The sequence below is a fragment of the Pleurodeles waltl genome, chromosome 7 (genome assembly GCF_031143425.1).
Source record: "Pleurodeles waltl isolate 20211129_DDA chromosome 7, aPleWal1.hap1.20221129, whole genome shotgun sequence".
Lineage (NCBI taxonomy): Eukaryota > Metazoa > Chordata > Amphibia > Caudata > Salamandridae > Pleurodeles > Pleurodeles waltl.
In genome coordinates, this window is record NC_090446.1 from 10,840,006 (window position 1) to 10,858,124 (window position 18,119).

General features: G+C 50.0%; 10 non-coding genes across 10 annotated transcripts; all 10 read left to right on the top strand.

The window, feature by feature from the left end:
* Positions 1-5,819: 5,819 nt before the first annotated feature.
* On the top strand, positions 5,820-5,901 carry TRNAS-AGA (transfer RNA serine (anticodon AGA)). Its single transcript has one exon. It is a non-coding gene; the product is annotated as a tRNA-Ser (tRNA).
* A 221-nt stretch (positions 5,902-6,122) lies between these two features.
* Positions 6,123-6,204, top strand: TRNAS-UGA (transfer RNA serine (anticodon UGA)). Its single transcript has one exon. It is a non-coding gene; the product is annotated as a tRNA-Ser (tRNA).
* A 570-nt stretch (positions 6,205-6,774) lies between these two features.
* Positions 6,775-6,856, top strand: TRNAS-UGA (transfer RNA serine (anticodon UGA)). Its single transcript has one exon. It is a non-coding gene; the product is annotated as a tRNA-Ser (tRNA).
* Positions 6,857-8,643: 1,787 nt separating this feature from the next.
* TRNAS-AGA (transfer RNA serine (anticodon AGA)) lies at positions 8,644-8,725 on the top strand. Its single transcript has one exon. It is a non-coding gene; the product is annotated as a tRNA-Ser (tRNA).
* Positions 8,726-8,947: 222 nt separating this feature from the next.
* On the top strand, positions 8,948-9,029 carry TRNAS-UGA (transfer RNA serine (anticodon UGA)). Its single transcript has one exon. It is a non-coding gene; the product is annotated as a tRNA-Ser (tRNA).
* A 2,504-nt stretch (positions 9,030-11,533) lies between these two features.
* TRNAS-AGA (transfer RNA serine (anticodon AGA)) lies at positions 11,534-11,615 on the top strand. Its single transcript has one exon. It is a non-coding gene; the product is annotated as a tRNA-Ser (tRNA).
* Positions 11,616-11,837: 222 nt separating this feature from the next.
* TRNAS-UGA (transfer RNA serine (anticodon UGA)) lies at positions 11,838-11,919 on the top strand. Its single transcript has one exon. It is a non-coding gene; the product is annotated as a tRNA-Ser (tRNA).
* A 570-nt stretch (positions 11,920-12,489) lies between these two features.
* Positions 12,490-12,571, top strand: TRNAS-UGA (transfer RNA serine (anticodon UGA)). Its single transcript has one exon. It is a non-coding gene; the product is annotated as a tRNA-Ser (tRNA).
* A 1,787-nt stretch (positions 12,572-14,358) lies between these two features.
* Positions 14,359-14,440, top strand: TRNAS-AGA (transfer RNA serine (anticodon AGA)). Its single transcript has one exon. It is a non-coding gene; the product is annotated as a tRNA-Ser (tRNA).
* Positions 14,441-14,662: 222 nt separating this feature from the next.
* Positions 14,663-14,744, top strand: TRNAS-UGA (transfer RNA serine (anticodon UGA)). Its single transcript has one exon. It is a non-coding gene; the product is annotated as a tRNA-Ser (tRNA).
* The last annotated feature ends 3,375 nt before the right edge of the window (positions 14,745-18,119 follow it).

Genomic DNA, 18,119 nt, shown 5'->3' on the forward strand with positions numbered 1-18,119 from the left:
TGCGAAGTCTGGGCATTTCTTGTTTACTTCGTCTGCGAAGAGGTCCAGTTGAGGCCGACCCCATTGCGCGAAGATGTATTCTGCGACTTCGCCGTGCAGGACCCAATCGTGAACGTCCTCCAGGTGTCTGCTTAGAAAGTCTGCTTCCACGTTCTGCTGACCTGGCAGGTGAACTGCTGTAATTGACATTCCTCTGGCCAGGAGCCAATGCCATATCGCTTGGGACTCTCGCGATAGGGGTAGGGACCTCGTTCCCCCCTGTTTGTTCAAGTAATACATCGTGGTTGTATTGTCCGTCTGTATCAAGAGAGTTTTCCCCTGAATTAGCGGTATGAAGGACTTGAGAGCGAGATGGACCGCTCTGAGTTCTAGCAGATTGATGTGGTACTGCTTTTCCTTGTCTGACCACAGACCCTGTGCTTGAAAAGGACCCAGATGAGCCCCCCATCCCTGAAGAGATGCATCCGTTACTAGGGTGTCGGATGGAAGCACCTGGTGAAACGGAGCACCCACTGACAGGTGAGGTCTGTGCATCCACCATCTCAATGACTGAAGTGCTACCTCCGGTAGCCGCACCGTGTCCTCCCAGCGACCTGTTCTCTGGCTCCAGTTGGTCTCCAATGCCTCTTGGAGGGGTCTCATGTGGAGTCTGGCATTTGGGACAATAAAAATGCACAATGCCATAGAGCCCAGTAGTGATGTCACCTGACGTGCCGTAGGTGCGCTGGCTCTCAACAGGTCCTGGCACTTCTTGTTTATTGAGGATAGTCGTTCCTCCGAAGGATACACTTTTTGTAGTTCTGTGCTTATGATAGCTCCTAGGTAGTGAAGATTCTGCGTTGGAGTCAAGGTTGACTTCTGGTAATTGACCTGAAGACCTAGAGCTTCGCAAACTCCTAGTACAATGTCCCGATGGTTTCTCGCCTGCTCCGGAGAAGAAGCCTTTAGTAGCCAGTCGTCTAGGTATGGATATATGTATATCCTTTGTCTTCGGAGATGTGCCGCCACCACTGCCATACATTTCGAGAAAACTCTTGGGGCAGATTTCAGGCCAAAGGGTAGAACCCTGAACTGGTAATGCTGTAACGCTACTCGGAAGCGCAGGAATTTTCGATGTTTTGGAGCTATTGGGATGTGAAAATACGCATCCTGCAGGTCGATGGAGCACATCCAGTCTCCCTGATGCAGTTGAGGGAAAATCTGGTGGAGCGCTAGCATTCTGAACTTCTGCTTCCTTATGTATTTGTTCAGCAGCCGTAGATCCAGGATTGGCCTGAAAACGCCCTCTCGACCCTTCTTTGCCACTAGAAAGTAACGGGAGTAGACCCCCTGTCCTCTTCGTGCAGGTGCAACCTTTTCTATGGCATTCTTTCTTAGGAGGGCGAGAGCCTCCTTGCGTAGCATGCGGAGATGAGATGGATTGTCTTTGGTTGGTGGCAAGTGTGGTGGAGACTGTTTGAAAAGAAGAGAATAGCCATGTGCGACAATATTGAGCACCCATTTGTCTTTTGTGATAGAGTGCCACTTGTGAAGATAAGCCGTAATACTTCCCCCCACCGGAGTGGTGTACAGTGTCGAGGGAAGCGAGATTTCATTGCTTTGTGGGTGCTTTTGGAGTGGATTGTTGAGGTCTGCTTGACCCTCGCTCCCTTGTGTTTCTTCGTTGAAAAAGAGGTCGTCCCTGTCGCTGCTGTGACCTTTGCGCCCAATGAGGGGTCTGAACCCTCTGCTGGAAAGGGCGCCTATCATACGGCCTGTACCTCCTCCTGAAATCTTTCTTTCTTTCGAGGCCCACCGCCTTCAAGGTATCCACCTCTGTCTTCATGCGGGCCATCTCTTCGTCTGCATGGGCACCGAATAGAGAGTTCCCGGCAAATGGGAGGTTCAGGATGCGTTGTTGTGCTTCCTGTTTCAAGCCAGTGAGCCTCAGCCAGGAAGATCTCCTCGCACAGATACCATGTGCGTACCCATGAGCAGCCAAATCCGCCCCATCCGCTGCCGCGCTGATAACCTGGTTGGATACCAGGCATCCTTCTTGTAGTATCTCCTGGAAATCTTGTCTGTCTTCTCTGGGCAATTTTTCTGTAAATCTACTGAGGGAATCACACAGAGAACGATCGTACCTGCCCAGGAGCGCAGACGCACTGGAGACCTTCATTGCTGAAGCCGCCGTCCCGCATATCTTCCTCCCTAGAGAGTCTAGATGCCTGCTCTCTTTATCCGGGGGTACCGTGGATGAAGATGCCACCGAGTGGGTCTTACGGGCGGCAGCTATGATCACCGAGTCCGGTGGCGGATCCTTTCTAAGGAATAAAGGGTCTTGTTCTGGAGCCTTGTATTTCTTAAGAATCCTAGCCGGGGCAGACTTAAGCGATGCTGGGGCCAGAAAAGTGTCCATGGTTGGCTGCAGCAAGCCAGGCACTAGAGGCAGCAACTTTTTCGACGCTGATCTCTGTTGTAGAGTCTCAAAGATGATCGATGAGGAGGTAGATGGTTCTGGAACCTCTATGTTGAGTTTCTGCGCTCCTCTTAACAATACCTCGTTGAATGTGGTAATATCATCCACCGGTGAGACTCTAGCAGGTGGTGAATCTGTAAGGGTAGGTGAGTAACGCCCGACAGAAGAACCTGATGAAGACCAAGAGGGTGATCTTCTCCTTGACCGCGCCCTGGATCTCCGTTGAGAGCGAGATCTGCTACGAGACGCTGTAGCAGAGCGTCTAGGCCTCGCGGTCGGTTGGCGAGGAGCTGAACGAGCCCGTTCTGCCCTGGCTGTCGGTGATGGCGTTCTTGGCAGGGAGGCAGTAGGTGAATACATTCGCGAATACTGCGAATCTGGGGAGGCCGCTGGTCTGTTGAGGCTCTCCAGCCATCTCGGAGATAGATTGATGGGCGAGACATGCCCAGATGATGCCGCTCTTGACCGAGAAGAGTCGCTCGGTATGGAGACCACTGGAGATGGCGCCTTGTCTGGCGTGGGGCGATGTTCTGCTCCCTGTGGGACAGGCAAAACCTGCGTCGACGTAGATGGTTGTTTCGACGTCGAAGGGCGCCCAGCCGGTTGGTCCTGCCTCGACGTTGAGTGCCTCGACGTCGAGTGCCTTGACGTCGAACGACGCTCCTTGGACCTCGACCTGCTCTCCGTCGTGTGCCTCGACGTGGAGCGATGGGAGGTCGACGGCGGATGTTCCTCGTGCCGTCGTGGTGATCTCGACGTCGTGTGTCCTGACGTCGGGGGGCGCACAGCCTTTGGCGGCGACCGGGCACGCCGGCGATGGGTCGACGTCGATCGGCGGGTTGCCGTCGACGGAGACCTGCCCCTGCTCTGATGTTCCCTCAAAGCCGTTTCCTTCGACGTCGGATGTGTCGCTGTCGACGGCAATCTATGCCGGTGAGACGGTGGTAGCGACGACGTCGACGGTGAACAAACAGGCACTTTCCTACCTGTCGACGTCGACCGGGCCATTCTCTCCTGAGAATGGCCTTCTGGCTGTCTGGGAAGTGAGGAAGACGATGTTCTTTTCCTCTCCTGAAGCCCATGAAGCCGATCTTCTCTCTGTCTTTCAGAGTCCTCCTAGACATGTTCTTGCAGTACTTACAAGTGTCAGGGCAGTGACTCTGAGGCAGGCACACTATGCACAGAGAGTGGGGATCTGACTGGGCCTTCTTCTTCCCACATGCAGGGCATTTGACAAAAAGAGAAGGCATTTTTCTGTCAGAAAAAACCTTCCTAGCTCAGACAAAGATATTATTTGTCGAGTGAAAAGTGAAAAAACGCTTTTTTAAAGAATTTTTCTGAGAAAAACTCAGAAAAACTGAGAGCTTAATGCTCCAGGATCCTCTCAGAAGAAGCCGGAAAAAAGAACTGACCTAACTGTGAACCAACTGTCACCTTTCCTTCACCCCTGAGGCATGGTGGGATACTGGAGGTGCTCAGGGTCTTAAAGGCACGGTGCCAAAGTTTTTATGGTTCTCCTGTGTTAACCTGCATGCAGCCTATTGGCTAAGAATGCTTCTGTGTTTTTCAATGCAGTTTTTTCTATTTTTTATCTAGAGTTTGCTACTGCTCACTTCACTAAGCCTAGTTTTAGGAGCTTGGGTACATATTTATGCTCTATTGTAGTATTTAATATAAAAAAAATATATATATAAAAAAAAACTTCATAGAAATAAAGCATTTTTAGCCTGTTTTTAACATGATAGCCTGCATGATTATTTTTTACACATGTATGATATGTGTATATTTGATATATGCTCCGGGGTCCCCGCACAAGGGCGGGAATATTCAATGTTTATGACTATTGATGAGGATCCCCTGGAAGAGAAGGAAGCTCTCTGCTGTTGCTTCTCGGCCTAGGCAGAGCTGCAGGTGTGGTTAAAAAGGATTGGCGTTTGGACAGGTCCCAGACCACAGTGCAACCTAGGGCAACAAGAGAGGTGAGGCTACTGAGGCCCTTACCCTGAGCCTTCTGACCCCACCGCCCCTTTGGCCACGATCGGCCAAAACCTCTCTATAAGGGCTAAAGGTGATTATTATATATGCTGAGTAACTTAGGGTCCCTTGCATAAATGGACTCCTGCTGAAGGAGCTCGCCTTTGCTTTGGGACTGGCCCAACACGGCCTTGCTCTCCTCAACAAACCTGCCACCAGCCAGGAGGCTGAATGGCTTGCAGAAGGACACTCCCAGGTATGCCCAAGCACTTCATTTGCATAGAGACTACCCTCTCTTGGGCCCGCCTCCACTCACCTATTAAGTAATGTGGCTAGAATATCAAGACAGAAAGAGGAGCAGGGCCTGACAGCCTTTCAAAGGCTCAACTGAGGTGCTGGGCTGACGGCTGGGATCACCAAAGCCTGGGATGACTCCAATATGGAAGCAGAAGCCTTAGGGCAAACAAAGGTCAGCAGTTGATGTGCTGTAAAGAAGAAGGGCTGCAGAGGGCCTCAGCAAAGCCTTCGGAATACTTGTGGATTGGCAGGAGTGCCTATATTTGTTTTTTGAGAAGCACCTTGCCAGTGCAAAGGATTGATGAGGAAGAGGAAGGAGCAGAGCGGAATGACTGGAGCCAGTGAGGTTGCCTGTGAAGACATGAAGGGCTATGTTGAAAGGGTCACCGCTTGCGGAGCCAAGTAGTCGTTACCAAGTGGTTAAGGCGATGGACTAGATATCATTTGGCGTCTCCACGAGTATGTTCAAATCCTGCCGACTACGTCAGATGACATTTTTGGGATTCCTCTTCAGGGCCTCCTGCGTGGGAGAACAAGGGAGCAGCCTCTATGCAAAGCAGTCAGTAAAACAGAATATGAAGCAAAGACCATTAAAGCCACAGAAGAAAGATATGAACCCAGGCCAAATGCATCCTGCTCCCCCTCCCTCACCTGTCAGGCACTAGTCTGCAGAGAAACTGAACGCGCCCACTCTCCTCCAAGGAGAATTCAGCTCAGGAAACGCCTAGCCTCAGGCCCTAGATTGGACGAGGCACTTCTTTTCATACCTGTAAAGACCAAACCGTCTCTCTGTGGAGTCCATTCATGGCCTCCAAGACAGAAGTTTTGCCATGGTGCCTATCGTGGCTGCCATCTCCCTGACGTTAAAGCTACCACCTCTTCCGGCCTGATTTTTTTCCCCCGTCTCAAAACATGAACATACAAGGAGTGCTAATTTCACATGCATGCCTGCTTTTAGCTTGAGACGCTTTAGAAAGTCTTCTGTGGAATAGGAATGATGTATAGGAGAGCAGGGAAAATGGTCCAGTGAACGGAAAGAAAAAAGACTACGGATGGAGGTAAAGTGCCCTGTTGAGATTCACTTGTGTGGGTAGTTGTGGCCGAGTGGTTAAGGTGATGGACTAGAAATCCATTTGGGTATCCCCGCGCAGGTTCGAATCCTGCCAACTACGCTGTCCATTTGTGAACAGTATTTTCCCATAACTCTTTGAAATACCTTCTGGCATAAATGCGGGCTCCAAAAGCAGGACTAATAGGGTCAGCGGCCTGGGAGGGCTCAAACGTTTGCCATTGTGGCCTTCCTCTATAGAAAAGGACTGCTTCTGTCCAGAGGCTAGACCACCAGCAGAAACAGAAACGAGCTACGTTGAAAATGGACCATAGCTTTAAGCGAGTAGTCGTGGCCGAGTGGTTAAGGTGATGGATTTGAAATCCATTGGGGTCTCCCCGCGTAGGTTCAAATCCTGCCGACTGCGTGCTACTTCACCTTTGGTGATATTTTAGACTTCATATTAAATGGCATCTGCACAAGCAGGCCGAATATAGCTATCAGTCTCAATAGAGCTAAGGAAGGCGAAACACTGGGCAGGGAATGGGATCAAAAGAGTGGCCGGAGAAGGCATGAGACTACCTGTCTAGCACTCCTGCCACTTGTGCACCCCAGCTGTCGAGAAGACACATGTCGAGTAATAGCCAAGGAGATTGGGAAAGAACTTCAGATATCATCTCGCCAGTAACTTCCATCTGAGGTATCAGATGCATGAAGGAAGTAGCATTATTGTGGCGTCTAACAGTGTCATTATTTTCCTAAAGTGTCATAACTGCATTCTTTTACAACCTCCATTTTGCTTTTCTCTGGCCAGGAACATGAACTTTATAATAGTGCCTTTGAGTCACGTCAGTATGCAGGTATGGACCGAGTGTGTTTTTTGCAGTAGAACGGATAGGCAAAGATGGGAAGGCAGTGGAGCAGAGTGAACTGAGGGAAAGAAAAAGACTGCTGTGAGAATGAGAACCTCAGCTCAAGTGGCAGCCAACCCTTGTGAGTAGTCGTGGCCGAGTGGTTAAGGCGATGGACTTGAAATCCATTGAGGTGTCCCCGCACAGGTTCAAATCCTGCCGACTACGTCGGTGCTCTTTCACAATGATGTGTTAGGTTTTTCCTTGGATGCCTCCCAAGAATGGGAAACTGTGCAATGCCAGTATGAAAACTCTCAAGGAGTACGCTGCCCAGGCCTACTGCTTCTCAGACACTGTATCTGTCTATTTTGGGGAGCTGCAGAGAACCCTTGCCTGTGCTTTTCGACCCTGCTGTCTGGGGTGGGTGCCTGGATAAATTGTTGTTGGGAAGGAAAAGGCAGCTAGCTCCTCTACAGGGGTCAATTTAGGAGGTTGGTGGGAAGCACAGAAAGGGGCAGGAAGGAAGCTCTCTGCTGTTGCTTCTCGGCCTCGGCAGAGCTGCAGGTGTGGTTAAAAAGGATTGGCGTTTGGCCAGGTCCCAGACCACAGTGCAACCTAGGGCAACAAGAGAGGTGAGGCTACTGAGGCCCTTACCCTGAGCCTTCTGACCCCACCCCCCCTTTGGCCACGATCGGCCAAAACCTCTCTATAAGGGCTAAAGGTGATTATTATATATGCCTGAGTAACTTAGGGTCCCTCGCATAAATGGACTCCTGCTGAAGGAGCTCGCCTTTGCTTTGGGACTGGCCCAACACGGCCTTGCTCTCCTCAACGAACCTGCCGCCAGCCAGGAGGCTGAATGGCTTGCAGAAGGACACTCCCAGGTATGCCCAAGCACTTCATTTGCATAGAGACTACCCTCTCTTTGGCCCGCCTCCACTCACCTATTAAGTAATGTGGCTAGAATATCAAGACAGAAAGAGGAGCAGGGCCTGACAGCCTTTCAAAGGCTCAACTGAGGTGCTGGGCTGACGGCTGGGATCACCAAAGCCTGGGATGACTCCAATATGGAAGCAGAAGCCTTAGGGCAAACAAAGGTCAGCAGTTGATGTGCTGTAAAGAAGAAGGGCTGCAGAGGGCCTCAGCAAAGCCTTCGGAATACTTGTGGATTGGCAGGAGTGCCTATATTTGTTTTTTGAGAAGCACCTTGCCAGTGCAAAGGATTGCTGAGGAAGAGGAAGGAGCAGAGCGGAATGACTGGAGCCAGTGAGGTTGCCTGTGAAGACATGAAGGGCTATGTTGAAAGGGGCACCGCTTGCAGAGCCAAGTAGTCGTTACCAAGTGGTTAAGGCGATGGACTAGATATCATTTGGCGTCTCCACGAGTATGTTCAAATCCTGCCGACTACGTCAGATGACATTTTTGGGATTCCTCTTCAGGGCCTCCTGCGTGGGAGAACAAGGGAGCAGCCTCTATGCAAAGCAGTCAGTAAAACAGAATATGAAGCAAAGACCATTAAAGCCACAGAAGAAAGATATGAACCCAGGCCAAATGCATCCTGCTCCCCCTCCCTCACCTGTCAGGCACTAGTCTGCAGAGAAACTGAACGCGCCCACTCTCCTCCAAGGAGAATTCAGCTCAGGAAACGCATAGCCTCAGGCCCTAGATTGGACGAGGCACTTCTTTTCATACCTGTAAAGACCAACCTGTCTCTCTGTGGAGTCCATTCATGGCCTCCAAGACAGAAGTTTTGCAATGGTGCCTATCGTGGCTGCCATCTCCCTGACGTTAAAGCTACCACCTCTTCCGGCCTGATTTTTTTCCCCCGTCTCAAAACATGAACATACAAGGTGTGCTAATTTCACATGCATGCCTGCTTTTAGCTTGAGACGCTTTAGAAAGTCTTCTGTGGAATAGGAATGATGTATAGGAGAGCAGGGAAAATGGTCCAGTGAACGGAAAGAAAAAAGACCACGTATGGAGGTAAGGTGCCCTGTTGAGATTTACTTGTGTGGGTAGTTGTGGCCGAGTGGTTAAGGCGATGGACTAGAAATCCATTGGGGTAGTCCCATGCAGGTTCGAATCCTGCCAACTATGCTGTCCCTTTTGTGAACAGTATTTTCCCATAATTCTTTGAAATACCTTCTGGCATAAATGCGGGCTCCAAAAGCAGGACTAATAGGGTCAGCGGCCTGGGAGGGCTCAAACTTTTGCCATTGTGGCCTTCCTCTCTAGAAAAGGACTGCTTCTGTCCAGAGGCTAGACCACCAGCAGAAATAGAAACGAGCTACGTTGAAAATGGACCATAGCTTTAAGCAAGTAGTTGTGGCTGAGTGGTTAAGGCGATGGACTTGAAATCCATTGGGCTCTCCCCGTGTAGGTTCAAATCCTGCCATCTACGTGCTACTTCACCTTTGGTGATATTTTATACTTCATATTAAATGGCATCTGCACAAGCAGGCCGAATATAGCTATCAGTCTCAATAGAGCTAAGGAAGGCGAAACACTGGGCAGGGAATGGGATCAAAAGAGTGGCCGGAGAAGGCATGAGACTACCTGTCTGGCACTCCTGCCACTTGTGCACCCCAGCTGTCGAGAAGACACATGTCGAGTAATAGCCAAGGAGATTGGGAAAGAACTTCAGTTATCATCTCGCCAGTAAGTTCCATCTGAGGTATCAGATGCATGAAGGAAGTAGCCTTATTGTGGCGTCTAACAGTGTCATTATTTTCCTAAAGTGTCATAACTGCATTCTTTTACAACCTCCTTTTTGCTTTTCTCTGGCCAGGAACATGAACTTTATAATAGTGCCTTTGAGTCACGTCAGTATGCAGGTATGGACCGAGTGTGTTTTTTGCAGTAGAACGGATAGGCAAAGATGGGAAGGCAGTGGAGCAGAGTGAACTGAGGGAAAGATAAAGACTGCTGTGAGAGTGAGAACCTCAGCTCAAGTGGCAGCCAACCCTCGTGAGTAGTTGTGGCCGAGTGGTTAAGGCGATAGACTCGAAATCCATTGAGGTGTCCCCGCACAGGGTCAAATCCTGCCGACTACGTCGGTGCACTTTCACAATGATGTGTTAGGTTTTTCCTTGGATGCCTCCTTTCCCAGGAATAAGCATGTATTATTCAACAACGTTGAGAGCACAGGTAAAACAAAGACAAGAATGTGAAACAATGCACTGTGCAATGCCAGCATGAAAACTCTCAAGGAGTACGCTGCCCAGGCCTACTGCTTCTCAGACACTGCATCTGTCTATTTTGGGGAGCTGCAGAGAACCCTTGCCTGTGCTTTTCGAGCCTGCTGTCTGGGGTGGGTGCCTGGATAAATTGTTGTTGGGAAGGACAAGGCAGCTAGCTCCTCTACAGGGGTCAATTTAGGAGGTTGGTGGGAAGCACAGAAAGGGGCAGGAAGGAAGCTCTCTGCTGTTGCTTCTCGGCCTAGGCAGAGCTGCAGGTGTGGTTAAAAAGGATTGGCGTTTGGCCAGGTCCCAGACCACAGTGCAACCTAGGGCAACAAGAGAGGAGAGGCTACTGAGGCCCTTACCCTGAGCCTTCTGACCCCACCGCCCCTTTGGCCACGATCGGCCAAAACCTCTCTATAAGGGCTAAAGGTGATTATTATATATGCCTGAGTAACTTAGGGTCCCTCGCATAAATGGACTCCTGCTGAAAGAGCTCGCCTTTGCTTTGGGACTGTCCCAACACGGCCTTGCTCTCCTCAACAAACCTGCTACCAGCCAGGAGGCTGAATGGCTTGCAGAAGGACACTCCCAGGTATGCCCAAGCACTTCATTTGTATAGAGACTACCCTCTCTTGGGCCCGCCTCCACTCACCTATTAAGTAATGTGGCTAGAATATCAAGACAGAAAGAGGAGCAGGGCCTGACAGCCTTTCAAAGGCTCAACTGAGGTGCTGGGCTGACGGCTGGGATCACCAAAGCCTGGGATGACTCCAATATGGAAGCAGAAGCCTTAGGGCCAACAAAGGTCAGCAGTTGATGTGCTGTAAAGAAGAAGGGCTGCAGAGGGCCTCAGCAAAGCCTTCGGAATACTTGTGGATTGGCAGGAGTGCCTATATTTGTTTTTTGAGAAGCACCTTGCCAGTGCAAAGGATTTCTGAGGAAGAGGAAGGAGCAGAGCGGAATGACTGGAGCCAGTGAGGTTGCCTGTGAAGACATGAAGGGCTATGTTGACAGGGGCACCGCTTGCAAAGCCAAGTAGTCGTTACCAAGTGGTTAAGGTGATGCACTAGATATCATTTGGCGTCTCCACGAGTATGTTCAAATCCTGCCGACTACGTCAGATGACATTTTTGGGATTCCACTTCAGGGCCTCCTGCGTGGGAGAACAAGGGAGCAGCCTCTATGCAAAGCAGTCAGTAAAACAGAATATGAAGCAAAGACCATTAAAGCCACAGAAGAAAGATATGAACCCAGGCCAAATGCATCCTGCTCCCCCTCCCTCACCTGTCAGGCACTAGTCTGCGGAGAAACTGAACGCTCCCTTTCTCCTCCAAGGAGAATTCAGCTCAGGAAACACCTAGCCTCAGGCCCTAGATTGGACGAGGCACTTCTTTTCATACCTATAAAGACCAACCCGTCTCTCTGTGGAGTCCATTCATGGCCTCCAAGACAGAAGTTTTGCAATGGTGCCTATCGTGGCTGCCATCTCCCTGACGTTAAAGCTACCACCTCTTCCGGCCTGATTTTTTTCCCCCGTCTCAAAACATGAACATACAAGGAGTGCTAATTTCATATGCATGCCTGCTTTTAGCTTGAGATGCTTTAGAAAGTCTTCTGTGGAATAGGAATGATGTATAGGAGAGCAGGGAAAATGGTCCAGTGAACGGAAAGAAAAAAGACTACGGATGTAGGTAAAGTGCCCTGTTGAGATTCACTTGTGTGGGTAGTTGTGGCCGAGTGGTTAAGGCGATGGACTAGAAATCCATTGGGTTATCCCCGCGCAGGTTCGAATCCTGCCAACTACGCTGTCCCTTTTGTGAACAGTATTTTCCCATAATTCTTTGAAATACCTTCTGGCATAAATGCGGGCTCCAAAAGCAGGACTAATAGGGTCTGCGACCTGGGAGGGCTCAAACTTTTGCCATTGTGGCCTTCCTCTCTAGAAAAGGACTGCTTCTGTCCAGAGGCTAGACCACCAGCAGAAATAGAAACGAGCTACGTTGAAAATGGACCATAGCTTTAAGCAAATAGTCGTGGCCGAGTGGTTAAGGTGATGGACTTGAAATCCATTGGGGTCTCTCCGCGTAGGTTCAAATCCTGCTGACTACGTGCTACTTCACCTTTGGTGATATTTTATACTTCATATTAAATGGCATCTGCACAAGCAGGCCGAATATAGCTATCAGTCTCAATAGAGCTAAGGAAGGCGAAACACTGGGCAGGGAATGGGATCAAAAGAGTGGCCGGAGAAGGCATGAGACTACCTGTCTGGCACTCCTGCCACTTGTGCACCCCAGCTGTCGAGAAGACACATGTCGAGTAATAGCCAAGGAGATTGGGAAAGAACTTCAGATATCATCTCGCCAGTAACTTCCATCTGAGGTATCAGATGCATGAAGGAAGTAGCATTATTGTGGCGTCTAACAGTGTCATTATTTTCCTAAAGTGTCATAACTGCATTCTTTTACAACCTCCATTTTGCTTTTCTCTGGCCAGGAACATGAACTTTATAATAGTGCCTTTGAGTCACGTCAGTATGCAGGTATGGACCGAGTGTGTTTTTCGCAGTAGAACGGATAGGCAAAGATGGGAAGGCAGTGGAGCAGAGTGAACTGAGGGAAAGAAAAAGACTGCTGTGAGAATGAGAACCTCAGCTCAAGTGGCAGCCAACCCTTGTGAGTAGTCGTGGCCGAGTGGTTAAGGCGATGGACTTGAAATCCATTGAGGTGTCCCCGCACAGGTTCAAATCCTGCCGACTACGTCGGTGCTCTTTCCCAATGATGTGTTAGGTTTTTCCTTGGATGCCTCCCAAGAATGTGAAACTGTGCAATGCCAGCATGAAAACTCTCAAGGAGTACGGTGCCCAGGCCTACTGCTTCTCAGACACTGTATCTGTCTATTTTGGGGAGCTGCAGAGAACCCTTGCCTGTGCATTTTGACCCTGCTGTCTGGGGTGGGTGCCTGGATAAATTGTTGTTGGGAAGGAAAAGGCAGCTAGCTCCTCTACAGGGGTCAATTTAGGAGGTTGGTGGGAAGCACAGAAAGGGGCAGGAAGGAAGCTCTCTGCTGTTGCTTCTCGGCCTCGGCAGAGCTGCAGGTGTGGTTAAAAAGGATTGGCGTTTGGCCAGGTCCCAGACCACAGTGCAACCTAGGGCAACAAGAGAGGTGAGGCTACTGAGGCCCTTACCCTGAGCCTTCTGACCCCACCGCCCCTTTGGCCACGATCGGCCAAAACCTCTCTATAAGGGCTAAAGGTGATTATTATATATGCCTGAGTAACTTAGGGTCCCTCGCATAAATGGACTCCTGCTGAAGGAGCTCGCCTTTGCTTTGGGACTGGCCCAACACGGCCTTGCTCTCCTCAACGAACCTGCCGCCAGCCAGGAGGCTGAATGGCTTGCAGAAGGACACTCCCAGGTATGCCCAAGCACTTCATTTGCATAGAGACTACCCTCTCTTGGGCCCGCCTCCACTCACCTATTAAGTAATGTGGCTAGAATATCAAGACAGAAAGAGGAGCAGGGCCTGACAGCCTTTCAAAGGCTCAACTGAGGTGCTGGGCTGACGGCTGGGATCACCAAAGCCTGGGATGACTCCAATATGGAAGCAGAAGCCTTAGGGCAAACAAAGGTCAGCAGTTGATGTGCTGTAAAGAAGAAGGGCTGCAGAGGGCCTCAGCAAAGCCTTCGGAATACTTGTGGATTGGCAGGAGTGCCTATATTTGTTTTTTGAGAAGCACCTTGCCAGTGCAAAGGATTGCTGAGGAAGAGGAAGGAGCAGAGCGGAATGACTGGAGCCAGTGAGGTTGCCTGTGAAGAGATGAAGGGCTATGTTGAAAGGGGCACCGCTTGCAGAGCCAAGTAGTCGTTACCAAGTGGTTAAGGCGATGGACTAGATATCATTTGGCGTCTCCACGAGTATGTTCAAATCCTGCCGACTACGTCAGATGACATTTTTGGGATTCCTCTTCAGGGCCTCCTGCGTGGGAGAACAAGGGAGCAGCCTCTATGCAAAGCAGTCAGTAAAACAGAATATGAAGCAAAGACCATTAAAGCCACAGAAGAAAGATATGAACCCAGGCCAAATGCATCCTGCTCCCCCTCCCTCACCTGTCAGGCACTAGTCTGCAGAGAAACTGAACGCGCCCACTCTCCTCCAAGGAGAATTCAGCTCAGGAAACGCCTAGCCTCAGGCCCTAGATTGGACGAGGCACTTCTTTTCATACCTGTAAAGACCAACCTGTCTCTCTGTGGAGTCCATTCATGGCCTCCAAGACAGAAGTTTTGCAATGGTGCCTATCGTGGCTGCCATCTCCCTGACGTTAAAGCTACCACCTCTTCCGGCCTGATTTTTTTCCCCCGTCTCAAAACATGAACATACAAGGTGTGCTAATTTCACATGCATGCCTGCTTTTAGCTTGAGACGCTTTAGAAAGTCTTCTGTGGAATAGGAATGATGTATAGGAGAGCAGGGAAAATGGTCCAGTGAACGGAAAGAAAAAAGACCACGTATGGAGGTAAGGTGCCCTGTTGAGATTTACTTGTGTGGGTAGTTGTGGCCGAGTGGTTAAGGCGATGGACTAGAAATCCATTGGGGTAGTCCCATGCAGGTTCGAATCCTGCCAACTATGCTGTCCCTTTTGTGAACTGTATTTTCCCATAATTCTTTGAAATACCTTCTGGCATAAATGCGGGCTCCAAAAGCAGGACTAATAGGGTCAGCGGCCTGGGAGGGCTCAAACTTTTGCCATTGTGGCCTTCCTCTCTAGAAAAGGACTGCTTCTGTCCAGAGGCTAGACCACCAGCAGAAATAGAAACGAGCTACGTTGAAAATGGACCATAGCTTTAAGCAAGTAGTTGTGGCTGAGTGGTTAAGGCGATGGACTTGAAATCCATTGGGCTCTCCCCGCGTAGGTTCAAATCCTGCCATCTACGTGCTACTTCACCTTTGGTGATATTTTATTCTTCATATTAAATGGCATCTGCACAAGCAGGCCGAATATAGCTATCAGTCTCAATAGAGCTAAGGAAGGCAAAACACTGGGCAGGGAATGGGATCAAAAGAGTGGCCGGAGAAGGCATGAGACTACCTGTCTGGCACTCCTGCCACTTGTGCACCCCAGCTGTCGAGAAGACACATGTCGAGTAATAGCCAAGGAGATTGGGAAAGAACTTCAGTTATCATCTCGCCAGTAAGTTCCATCTGAGGTATCAGATGCATGAAGGAAGTAGCCTTATTGTGGCGTCTAACAGTGTCATTATTTTCCTAAAGTGTAATAACTGCATTCTTTTACAACCTCCTTTTTGCTTTTCTCTGGCCAGGAACATGAACTTTATAATAGTGCCTTTGAGTCACGTCAGTATGCAGGTATGGACCGAGTGTGTTTTTTGCAGTAGAACGGATAGGCAAAGATGGGAAGGCAGTGGAGCAGAGTGAACTGAGGGAAAGAAAAAGACTGCTGTGAGAGTGACAACCTCAGCTCAAGTGGCAGCCAACCCTCGTGAGCAGTCGTGGCCGAGTGGTTAAGGCGATGAACTTTAAATCCATTGAGTTGTCCCTGCACAGGTTCAAATCCTGCGGACTACTTCGATGCTCTTTCACAATGATGTGTTAGGTTTTTCATTGGATGCCTCCTTTCCCAGGAATAAGCATGTATTATTCAACAATGTTGAGAGCACAGGTAAAACAAAGACAAGAATGTAAAAACAATGCACTGTGCAATGCCAGCATGAAAACTCTCAAGGAGTACGCTGTCCAGGCCTACTGCTTCTCAGACACTGTGGCCCGTATTTATACTTTTTGACGCTAAACTGCGCTAACGCAGTTTAGCGTCAAAAGGTTTTGCGCCGGCTAACGCCATTCTGAAGCGCCATGCGGGCGCCGTATTTATTGAATGGCGTTAGCCGGCGCTAACAGACCGGCGCTGCCTGGTGTGCGTGGAAAAAACCACGTACAACAGGCAGCGCCGGCGTTGGGGAAAATGGCGTTAGGGCGTCTTAAAATGGTGCAAGTCAGGTTGACGCCAAAAAATCGCCTCCAACCGATTTGCGCCATTTTTAACGACGCCCAGACGCCATTTACATGACTCCTGTCTTAGTAAAGACAGGAGTCATGCCCCCTTGCCCAATGGCCATGCCCAGGGGACTTATGTCCCCTGGGCATGGTCATTGGGCATTGAGGCATGTAGGGGGGCACAAATCAGGCCCCCCTATGCCAAAAAAAAATATAAAAAAATTAAAAAATTATACTTACCTGAACTTACCTTAAGTTCCCTGGGATGGGTCCCTCCATCCTTGGGTTTCCTCCTGGGGTGGGCAAGGGTGGCAGGGGGGGGTCCCTGGGGGCATGGGAGGGCAGCTGTGGGCTCATTTTGAGCCCACAGGTCCCTTAACGCCTGCCCTAACCTAGGCGCTAAAATCCGGCGCAAATGCAGGGTTTTTTGCCCCGCCTACTCCCGGGCGTGATTTTTGCTCGGGAGTATAAATACGACGCATTTGCGTCGCAGTCATTTTTTTAGACGGGAACGCCTGCCTTGCATCTCATTAACGCAAGGAAAGCGTTCACGCAAAAAAATGACGCTCTTTCCTCATACTTTGGCGCTAGACGCGTCTAACGCCAAAGTATAAATATGGCGTTAGTTTTGCGCCTAATTTGCGTCGAAAAAAACGACGTAAATTCGGCGCAAACGGAGTATAAATATGCCCCTGTATCTGTCTATTTTGGGGAGCTGCAGAGAACCGTTGCCTGTGCTTTTCGAGCCTGCTGTCTGGGGTGGGTGCCTGGATAAATTGTTGTTGGGAAGGACAAGGCAGCTAGCTCCTCTACAGGGGTCAATTTAGGAGGTTGGTGGGAAGCACAGAAAGGGGCAGGAAGGAAGCTCTCTGCTGTTGCTTCTCGGCCTAGGCAGAGCTGCAGGTGTGGTTAAAAAGGATTGGCGTTTGGCCAGGTCCCAGACCACAGTGCAACCTAGAGCAACAAGAGAGGTGAGGCTACTGCGGCCCTTACCCTGAGCCTTCTGACCCCACCGCCCCTTTGGCCACGATCGGCCAAAACCTCTCTATAAGGGCTAAAGGTGATTATTATATAGGCCTGAGTAACTTAGGGTCCCTCGCATAACTGGACTCCTGCTGAAGGAGCTCGCCTTTGCTTTGGGACTGGCCCAACACGGCCTTGCTCTCCTCAACAAACCTGCCACCAGCCAGGAGGCTGAATGGCTTGCAGAAGGACACTCCCAGGTATGCCCAAGCACTTCATTTGCATAGAGACTACCCTCTCTTGGGCCCGCCTCCACTCACCTATTAAGTAATGTGGCTAGAATATCAAGACAGAAAGAGGAGCAGGGCCTGACAGCCTTTCAAAGGCTCAACTGAGGTGCTGGGCTGACGGCTGGGATCACCAAAGCCTGGGATGACTCCAATATGGAAGCAGAAGCCTTAGGGCAAACAAAGGTCAGCAGTTGATGTGCTGTAAAGAAGAAGGGCTGCAGAGGGCCTCAGCAAAGCCTTCGGAATACTTGTGGATTGGCAGGAGTGCCTATATTTGTTTTTTGAAAAGCACCTTGCCAGTGCAAAGGATTGCTGAGGAAGAGGAAGGAGCAGAGCGGAATGACTGGAGCCAGTGAGGTTGCCTGTGAAGACATGAAGGGCTATGTTGAAAGGGGCACCGCTTGCAGAGCCAATTAGTCGTTACCAAGTGGTTAAGGTGATGGACTAGATATCATTTAGCGTCTCCACGAGTATGTTCAAATCCTGCCGACTACTTCAGATGACATTTTTGGGATTCCTCTTCAGGGCCTCCTGCGTGGGAGAACAAGGGAGCAGCCTCTATGCAAAGCAGTCAGTAAAACAGAATATGAAGCAAAGACCATTAAAGCCACAGAAGAAAGATATGAACCCAGGCCAAATGCATCCTGCTCCCCCTCCCTCACCTGTCAGGCACTAGTCTGCAGAGAAACTGAACGCGCCCACTCTCCTCCAAGGAGAATTCAGCTCAGGAAACGCCTAGCCTCAGGCCCTAGATTGGACGAGGCACTTCTTTTCATACCTGTAAAGACCAACCCGTCTCTCTGTGGAGTCCATTCATGGCCTCCAAGACAGAAGTTTTGCAATGGTGCCTATCGTGGCTGCCATCTCCCTGACGTTAAAGCTACCACCTCTTCCGGCCTGATTTTTTTCCCCCGTCTCAAAACATGAACATACAAGGAGTGCTAATTTCACATGCATGCCTGCTTTTAGCTTGAGACGCTTTAGAAAGTCTTCTGTGGAATAGGAATGATGTATAGGAGAGCAGGGAAAATGGTCCAGTGAACG